Source organism: Condylura cristata, unplaced genomic scaffold (genome assembly GCF_000260355.1).
Source record: "Condylura cristata isolate star-nosed mole 26May11 unplaced genomic scaffold, ConCri1.0 scaffold00007, whole genome shotgun sequence".
NCBI classification, from domain to species: domain Eukaryota; kingdom Metazoa; phylum Chordata; class Mammalia; order Eulipotyphla; family Talpidae; genus Condylura; species Condylura cristata.
Genome location: NW_004567108.1, coordinates 28,158,067 through 28,168,572, shown reverse-complemented (window position 1 = coordinate 28,168,572; position 10,506 = coordinate 28,158,067). Strand labels below are relative to the sequence as shown.

General features: G+C 39.1%; 1 long non-coding RNA gene across 1 annotated transcript; it reads right to left on the bottom strand.

Annotated features, from left to right (window-relative positions):
- Window positions 1-1,652: 1,652 nt before the first annotated feature.
- LOC101637436 lies at window positions 1,653-10,506 on the bottom strand. Its single transcript, XR_001145200.1, has 3 exons — window positions 10,112-10,506; window positions 8,254-8,303; window positions 1,653-4,755 (listed from the first exon to the last, which is right to left on the bottom strand). It is a non-coding gene; the product is annotated as an uncharacterized LOC101637436 (long non-coding RNA).

Below are 10,506 nucleotides of genomic sequence, written 5' to 3'. Positions count from 1 at the left end.
TTTCTAAGTACTTCATGAAAAGATTCTAGATGTCAAAACCTGCAGTTAACATTCCTGTTTGGAAATACACAAAATAATACCTTTGACGTTGGCAACTCAGATGTATTATTCAGCAAAACAGCAATTACTCATTGTTTTGCACTTACATGTTAAGAACTATGAGACACTTAGTGACACAATAACAAAATTGCAAAGTCAATTATATTTAAAATAGACATCCTAATAAAACATACACAACCAACTCCTTTTACTCTTTTTGAACTGTTTTGTTTCCCTTTACTGACTGTTTACAGACAAATAGATTATGTGAATGTTAAACCTACGTATAATAACTGATTTACACACATCATGAGAGAAGAAAAGTTAGGAAATGGGGATGGATGTCTTATAAAGGGAGTATTCCTGGGGCCACCAGAATCTACCTAGGAAGGTGCCAGATGTATGTTTTTGGAAACAACCATCTATAATGTTCTTTTGCAATGTCAGTCAGAGTGGCAAACTTTGAAAGAGCAGTGTGTGCCAAATTTAAAGCAATATTTAAACTAGAATCATACTAGTAATGCTAAGCAGAATTAAAAACAATAAAATTCAAGTAGAGTGTGTTTATATTTAAGGAGAGGATTTCAGATGGTACTAGTTGTTTGTTTTATTCCACTTTAATTGCACAAGAAGTATTTTTTGTAACTTGAACTTCCCGATAATGAATTCCACTTCTCAACCCAGCCTGTAGCTTTGAATGGAAGTTCCCATCAGAAAATTAAAATGTTTGTTCAGGTAAAATAACTTCTAAATGAATTCTCTATTTCTTTTTCTTTCTTTTTGTATTTTCTGCAATGTAGCCCCTCGCAATGATATTAGTTCTAGTGTGGGAAAATATTATAATTGAGATCTGGTAAGTTATTTGCAGACTTCAAGTTTTTCTTTACACTGTGCTGACATTTAGTACAGCCCTGGTGAGGAAAACAATACTACCATTCATAGCTCTAGACGTAGATTTCAATCGACTTAAGCGGGCACAATGAAACTTGGTCATTCACTGGTTACCCATATTGTGTTCTCAAATTTTCTCTCAGCAAAAGTATAATGACTCAGTATTGTATGGTTGCATAGACAAGGGCCCGGAACAAGAGACACTAGTTTTGTCTGACGGTGTGAGAAAGTCGTGAAGGGATCTTTTCTTCCAGATGGTGTTAAATTCAGCTGCCTTTTTAACATTGGCCTTGCACAGCAATCTGCTGCTCCCCTTTCACAAAGACTGAGCTTGGTTCCCACTAGTTAACATGCATACTCACGCAACCTGCAACTTCACTCCAACTGTTTTACAATGCAGTGGTATGCTAAATAAACTTGATCCGGTTTCTGCCAATGTTAAAACTAGCTTTCAAAGAACTACTTAACTGATATTTACACTTCTTTTGACTTAAATGTACATGCCTTTGGAATATTTCAGATTTCAAGAAATATCACCTTATTATAAGGTCGTTGTAGACATTACCTCTGACACCCTTCCGACCCATGCTCAGATACAGTACCCCTCTTCAACACACACAAATAAAACAAAATGTCAGAAATTTGATGTGTAATAGAAAAAAGAAAAATTGGGACATGTTGCAGCAAGAGCAGTGGAACAGCAAAAAATAAAATGAAAATAATAACATTGAAATGTATTTTTATTGATTGATAAGTCATGTAACATTAGTATGATACAAAGCAAGTTTGATATGACAATGGTAAACACATAATTATAATATTGTTTATTTCCTTAGATGTTATATTTAACACATTTGCATAAAAGACCAAGATGTAGGCAAAAGCTTTAGTAATTTGACTCCATTGAGTGCTTTCAGTAAACAATAGGTTCCCCCAGCAAACATCTTATTGCCTTAATTGAACCTCCTTGAGAAAGAAAACCACACACTTTGTAATGTAAATGTTAATTGTAGTAGACAATGGTTCTAGGTAAATAGCACCCCTGGACATGAAGTAAATGAAAGGAATACAGGCACTTAACAATGAAAGGTTGTTTGCACAAACAGTGCTTCAAATGTAAATAAACAAGGGTCTTCTCAACGGTCACTACAGTAGTAAAACTTTGGCACGCGTTCAGCAGCCAAATTGGGAATTTACCTTAATGAAATGCCTTGGAATTTCTAACTGAAACTAACAGTGGTTTTACAGGCTTCTCCAGTCTGTAAAGTCTCCGTAAGTCTTATAAAGATTGAAGCTACAAAGAAAAACATACTGTTTTTTGAAGAAAAATGAATCTACTTGGGATTTTCAGCAACCCAGACCACGTGGAAGGTAATGTGCCATTTTGGACATTTGCTTATTGCAATGTAGTGCCTATACAAATATTTGCTTGGTAACACATGAAAAAATGCGAGGACTTATATGAGAAGATTACAGTAGGGAGCTCCAAAGCCCCAAAGTTTATAGTAAGCATAGTCATTTTTAGATTAAATTTAAATGACTATTCAGAACACCTCTAGCTGGGACTATACCAAAACAACTTTTATCATATTGTTATTGTAATCAACTTTCTTTACTTCCAGTGTGTGTGCTAGCGTAATTAGGCCAAGTTCCTAGATTTATTAGGTTAAGACACAGTCTGAGGAAGTGGTACTAATGTCTGCTGTAGAAAGATGGAGCTTTTCAACTATAACCCACCCAAAACCAAAACCAAAAGGTGGACACAAGGCCAAAGCACAGACTGAGAACTTGACACCAGGGGCAGGCAGTAATGGGCCTTTCTTGAAACCACTTTGCACAAGCTTTCTTTAAAAAATATTGAAAATCTCAACCAAAGGAGAAAGCCAAACTTAATTGTGGCCAGATTAAGCAGCGGTTATAAAATTAACAGAAACAGACAGTATGCCGCAGCTACAGAACAGTTGGTGTTGCCATTTGGGAGGCTGCAGATGGCTGTGGGTGGGAAATGCCTCTACTTTCTTAAGCGATGGAGATGAGTATGGTGTGTGCACTTGATGTTTTTTTCATACCCCCACCCCCCAACAGGGCTGTCTGTCATAGGCTGCCCGCCCGCTTTACCACTTGCCCCCGAGCGTGGGAATCGGAGCGTCCTGCCGTTCACATCTCCTGCATTCCGTTTAGCGGAATCAATTAGGCAAGACAGACCCTCAGATTCCCCACCCCCTTTCCATTTTTGTCAGGTCTATATACGTCCTAATTATTTCAGTTTGGGATGCCAGAGCTGTTTCCTGGATAGACCTGATCATCCTTAAACAAAAAGAGAGGAGGCGCACACGTGGGTTGTGGCGTAAATGTCACTTTCATTTCCAATGCTAGGCGCAGAGTAAGACAGAACATTTTTTTAACACTTTGACAAGAGGGGAGGCGATCTCGTCTCCATCATGTCTTTCTGCTTCAGTAGCTTCCTCAAGGAAACCCTCTTGGAACAGAGAAGCATCTGTCCTTGTATTTTGAATAGAAGAATAAAAATCAGCCTTTGCTTTTTTTTTTTTCTTGCATTTCCCTGCTAGTTCTATGTCCTTAGTAGCTATAAATTGTTAACTTTCCAATATAAACTTTTCTGAAAGTCTAATTCATATAATTTGTCATGCAACCTCAATACATGTAGTTTGGAGACATAATCTTCCAACTTTCAGGGGGAGGGGAGCCTCAGAAGGGAACTGCATAAATCCACACATTATAGAATCATTTTTAAACTAAGTACCAGACATCTCTACCAATAGCTTTCTAAAGAAAAAAAAAAACCCTCATATGTAAACTTTTGCCTTAAAGTAGAACAAACTGCAAGTGCATCTTTTACTCATTAGCTCTATACAATTCTCCTTTGTAGCTGAAACTACGCCTCTCAAAGTATCTGGCACCTTTAGGTTTTGGCATATGTGTGCCATTTCCCTTCCGCTAACCCCACCTTTAATCAAAAGGAAAAACAAAAACAAAAACAAAACAAAGTTAGATTCAATAAGTATTCCTGACCTTTCTGGTTTTTACTGTCTGTTGGTTGGAGGCTTTCATTCTCACACGCTGCCCGGCGATCTTGAAGGAGTTTTTACTTTCGGTTATCTAGCTTTATGAAGACCAATACACTCATACAGCTAGATAACCAAAGATAACAACTCACTTCCCTCACACACCTCTGTCTTCCTCTGGCCAGACTCCGGACCTGGATCCTTTCTTTCGGGCAGTACCGAAGAGTAGTTCTCCAGGAGACTTGCCGCGCATCAGATTCCTCCTCGTGTGTAAATATGACCTGGGTTCTGCTTGTGTGTGCGGCTAAAACATCCAAACGAGATCTGTGGCTTTCAAAGTTTATTCCGAACTTTTTTTTTTTTCCTTTCAGCAAGTAATCTCCGGCAGCGTTAGCCAACAATTCAACTATTAATATCAGAAAATAAGACCAGCTACTCAGGTGCAGCAAGCTTTTAGAAGTGAGGAGCAGCATCCGTCCCTTCACAGGCCTCTATTTGCATTGTAAATTGCTTCATTCTCACGCCAGACTCTTTTGCCTCCCTCTATAAAGATGTATAAAGCCAAAGGCAATTTCCAGCGCAGGTTAAGGAGGAAGGAAAAAAAAATCCCATTCTATAGAAGTGACAGCTGATTCAGGGATCTGGTCCAGATCCTTTTGGGTTAGGCTTTTTAGCAAGCGGTGGCAGCTTGATTGCACATATCTTGTGTGTGTGTGTTTTAGGGGGAAGATCCTCGATTTCACAGGGCTTCTAGGCTGGGGAGAAGATGCCGTCTTGCTGGTGTGCTGCTGCCCCCGGTCTGAAAGAAGGAGAAAAGGGCCATCATTGGAGGGGCTTTCACTGCCAAAATGTGGACCAGCCCGGCAAGGTCAAAGGTTCGAGACCGCGGGAGACCAGGGTAATGATGATGTCATGAGAAATCTCAAGTACACGGTTATTGATATGCATCAGTGATCAGCCAACTGCCCCACGCCTGCTGCCCGAGCAGCGGCAGCGGCAGCAGCAGCCGCAACACTGCAACAAGCTCTATTTTCTCAATCAACATCTCTTCCGCTAGCACTACCGACTGCTCCTGGAAAAGCAACCCGCGGCCTTTTACCTCCGCACTGCTAGTGTAGATCGCTCTAATATCCAAAGACTGGAAGAAATCTCTCTCTAAGGACAGATAAAAGCATTTCAGATCTGGGGAACGTCTTTGCCTGCATTTCTCTTCTGGCAGATTGCATAGGCAGACAGATGGAAGGCACTTTGCTATTGCTTAAAGCAAGGCCTTGCTTTCTGGGGCTGGGAATCAGATCTGTATTACACAGTGAGTCGATGTGTGATTACATTGACAATTTGCTCTGGTGGTGTATTTTTAATGGCTTCATAGCTCAGTCATGTTTTGTATCTATGTACCATAGCAATAGGGCAGTGGATTTTGTTCTGTAAGTTCAAACTGAATGCTCTAAGCATGCCGACTTCATCTTTGTTGTTGTTTTGCTTTTAAATGACTCTATACAGGGTGTGCCCCTTTAGAGTGTTGCACAGGTAAACATTGCAGCAAGTTTCTAATTTCGTTACACAACTCTGCCTTGATAAAAATGCTGAGCCTTTTGTCTATAGTTTCAAACATCAGTTTCATACAAAAGGATAAAATACATTAATCTTGCTTATGAAATTATGAAGAAAAGTATTGTCATCTTGTGAAAATTGAAGGTAAAACACCTGGATAGTAAAAGTGTAACTCTACCCTCAACGCCCCCCACCCCTTTCCAAGCCCCACCTTTCTTCTCTCTAGAGGGGGATATTGTTTTATTAATTAATTAGCCTCCTTCCTTTCTTCAGAACTTCTCAGAGTGTGAATATGATCACTTAAAAGAACTCTTCTGGCTCTCCTTTGTAATGGATAATCTACATCTATCACACACACAACACCTATAGTTTAGTAGATGTTCTTTATCAGCACATATAAGGTACAGTCCCCATATGATGCATATTCACCTTGGGTGAGCCTTATGAACAGTTTTCTAAAATTATGAGTTCTGTTTGGTGGTGTTACTATTCTTTAAAATATATGCTAAAAGCAAGTGTCATAAATCTTCATATTCATTTCACACATCACTAGTTTATCACAATGCTATCATTTCTATAGGTTGGCTATTTTCCCAAGTGGCTAAAACACTTTTGGAATTAATATACACTATCATTAATTCAGTGATGTATTTATTCAAGAGATAAATGTGAATGCTTACCCAATTACATATAAAGCATATGCCCTATAGAAAAGACTGACCAGAAAACCAGAATTGCAAAGAAATATCCCCAATCAAGGAGTTCAAACAACATTACATCAATTGAAGATGCAATTTAGTAACATGGCTATCAACTTTTCCTAGGTTATTTATTTATTTCCTTTTTGGGGTGAGCTTTTGTGCTCATTATTTAGAAAAGATAAACTATAGAATCACTCATCTATTTTTCTTATCAAAATTTTGTATGTGAATTAGCATCAGAAATGGCTGCACTGGATTATATGTAAAATGTGCATGCAAACTACAAAACCAATTCAGATAAACACAGTTCCAGTAGTTAGATTTTTCTTGAACTATAAGGTCACAAGATAAACTACTGGATAAGAATTGAACATATCACAGAGGCTCATGCCACTTTTGATATTATGTAAAACCCTAATTAGCTTTGCTGCCTTAGAAAATTGAGAGTATTTTGGCCTTGCTTTCCAAGACCTAGAAACAGAATCATCTAGGGATTTGGCATGTATTATATAAAGTAAGCATATGATCAAATGGATTCAGTTCCTTAAAATCCCAAGAAATACTAGATATTTTTAGAAGAGCTTTTTGCTTTATGTATGTTTGGATGGGAGTAGTGAAAGTAGAAAGATGTGACGCATGTCTGTCTGCATGTGTGTATCACTGCCATATTTGTGTGAATTTGCCAATTCATGTAGCTATATTTCCACATTTCACACTCAAGTACATTTTTAGACTCAAAGTAGCTATCATGAAAGCCAAGACACTGAACATCTGAGGTGCTTCCACAATTAGACGCTACAGAAGATATTGTCCTAAAATAGCAAATGATTATGCCACATAATCATATCAACTGACTCCAGGACTTGCCCACATTCCTATCTCTTATATACGAGATTCATTATAAGAGCCCCTAAAAGTGAAAATAGCCAACAGAGTGATTATAAGCAGGCTGTTCATTAGCTACATAGCCAATTAAATATTTGACCTCTCCATCATCTTTCAAGATATGGAGAAACAAAAGATACATAGGAAGGCTTAACATTGAACATCTGACTATTTTGAATAGTACCAAAGTTCATATCATGGTTCATCATATACATTTCAAGCAGCATATTATTATCTAGGATGTGAGACATACTGAAATAATTATGCTACTCTAAAAAGTACCAGCAATGTCTGTCACACATTGTTATACACAACTACTAACACCTATATGTTTTTATTTCAGATTCTTTAAAAAAAAACTATTTAGTTTAGCTATGCAGAACACCCTTTTTGAAATATGCATATTGAAGAATATACTGAATTCAAATGGCTTGTCTGCCCATACTCTAATAAATTCCCATTAATGGCCAGTAGATTAGGACGTGATTGTCATGCTTGTTTTCTAATCTTTTTATAGGTCTCCAGATGGCTGAAACATGAATTGAAGCATCCTGGTTTTCTTGGGAATAAACAATGTCTGCTTAAGTTAAAAGTGAAGAGTTATCATTTTCCACATATCTGGATCAGAATTATACTACTGTATAGATGAAAATACACCAGGCTTGCCACCAATATTTAGAATACTTCTCTGAATCCTATTCAGACCATCACAGAGAATATAAAGAATTGCCCTATCACTGAAATACCTTTTCAATATTGAGTTTGTATGATTCTCATGCATGTAAGCCACAGTCTACTAGTATAGTCAAGACTACCATTTTCTACATAAAAGCCATTTAATTTACAGCGATTTGTGTAGTTCAGGCAAGGTACTTGACTGGCTTACTTTCTAATAAAAGTGTCCTATTATTTCTTCTGTATCTCAAATTTCTTTTTAAAGGCAGTTAGAGGTTATGGTTGTATCATCCTTGATCTATAATATACAAAGGCTACCTATAGGGAAAAAACTGTACATATAGAAACTCAGATTTTTCCTGGAATACTATGTATAATATGGAGTGGGGGGTACTGCAGGCTTGCTACCCAGTAAGACATATTCTATTTTGATTTTGTATATCACTTTGATTTGTACACACAAATATAAAATTTTGAATTACCTTTGACTGGCTGGACTGTCTATTCATTTTATGCATCTTTGTAGTGTCATCTGAAAAATAGTCAAAAAAACAAATGACCAGTTTTAATATATATAAAATCATATACAGATTTGACTTCATTTCAAGTATTACAATGACCACGATTCCTTAAAATGCCAAGAGATTCCATAAAGCCCCAATACAATGTAACCCAGGCTTCAGTACCCACAGGGTTAAATATGCTAATTTGCATTTAAATGGAGACATGCATGATAATGGGAATGCAAAATATGCAGAATCTGGAGGGGTTTGGGAAATTAATTTTTTCTTTCTTCTTTTATTTTTAGCTTGGGAGGAAGAGAGACTCTTAAGAAACATTAGGGATTTGAACACTGTAACCTGCCATACAAAAGAGGAGTGAGTTCTTCCATGTAAGAATTTTTAGGTTGGAATAAAGTGTATTTTCTAAATGTTTAAGGGACTGAATTTCCAGGCCTTTCAAACAATGGGAATCCCTGGATAAATATCTAGTCCATTAGAAAGATGCAAATAGTTTACTGTAAGGCCACAGTACGGTGAGATGTGCATTCATATCTAAGGCTCCTGATTGGCTATTTCCTCCAGTAAATCAATGAATAATGTAAAACCTGATTGCTGTAAAGTGGTAGATTTTTTTATTCCTCTTTCCCATCCCCCCACGACTCAATATTCAAGAAGTCTTACACTACCGAAAATAGGCAGCTTTTTTTTTCTTTTATGATTTTAAAAATGCTTATTGTTATTTTAGAGTGGTGGGGTGGGGCTATTGGTTTGCAAAATGAAAGTACTGCACTGGTTCAATTATGCAGAATATGGGAGCTTGTTGCCGGAGACAGCGCCCTAATTACTGGTGCCAAAGCAAGGAAGTAGTGTGTCGGGTAGAGGTGGCACCAAGAGAGGGAAGAAACTGGATCCGACCCCGCCATTCAGGGCCCAAGGCAGCCTCATCTCCAACAGTCCCCGGCTGTGGCTGTGACTTGACAGGGCCTCGGGTCTAACTTCTGGTCAATTCCACTGCTATCCTGACCTCTCAAGACAGTTTCCCATTTAATCACCACGGGTACATTTGCAAGAGAAAATGCCACAGATACTAGTACAGATACATTGCCTGACTTCCCACAGCCCGAGTTCCCTCAGAAAATTCCAGGCCACCGAGGAAGGTTTTGCCTTTGGGTCTGGGCTCAGCAAACCACAGAGAACTGGCTCCGCTGGGATACTAAGCTTCTGAAGCCTAAACGCACCAAATCACTATCTTGGCGAATCCGAATTTGGGGTAAAACTGTCACTTGCCTCCCAGAATCCAAAAGGCAAGGAGAAAAGGAAGTAATACCCAGCAAGTATAGTCAGTCATTATACATAAGTTTCTACCAGGATCCAATCAGACCCTCACTTCATTGCCAAGTAATTGCAACTTTCAGGTGGTTAAAAAGAATTATTCAAAATGAGAATTCTGAAACTAGGTACACCAAACAATTATATTTGGCTCTTGGTTTTAGAGGGGAAAGTCTCATCACCAACAACACAAAATTACATATATCATTTCCCTTTCCAACGCGAAATTTTCCTGTCATCTCCCTCCAATTTGGGGGGTCAGGCCACTGAATAATTAACAGTCCAGGCTCAGACACTCACGGAGATCAACAGGTTTAGCAGCCGAGACACGCAATCAATTAACTGAAGCAAAGCGCGGGACTGGTCAGCCCGCGGCCCGCAGCGGGGCTCTGCGGGCACCGGCTCCCGGGCGAGGTGAGGTGAGGAGCGCGGGCTCCTGGCCGCGGCAGGCACTGCTGGCCCTGGGCGGCTGGCCGAGTTGCAACCTAAAGGCCGCCACGATACTCACTTGCTCTGATGCCTGCACCAGGCAGTGTTGCCCCCCAAATCCAGCTGGGCAGGAATCAAGGCGCCGGCCAAAAGACAAGATCCAGAGTCACAAGGCGGCTGCAGTACACAAACTGGCTCCTTTTGGCGTCTCAAAAAAATTTTTTTTTTTTTTTTTTGCAGATGATCCCTCGCCTTAATACATTTAAAACTGCCGCTCAATTCCACACGGTGATTTTTTTTCCCCTTGATTGCGTCTAAAATAGTTTAAACGGTCCTTCCCTTCTGGGAAGATAGAGAAGGGCGCAAAAGACGAAGGAGGAAAAAAAGCCAACTTTTCCCCCCCACGTCAGGTACTTGCTCCCTGAGCCTCGGAGTGGAGAGTGAAGTGGTGTGTGCGAGGCTCGGCAAGTTTTT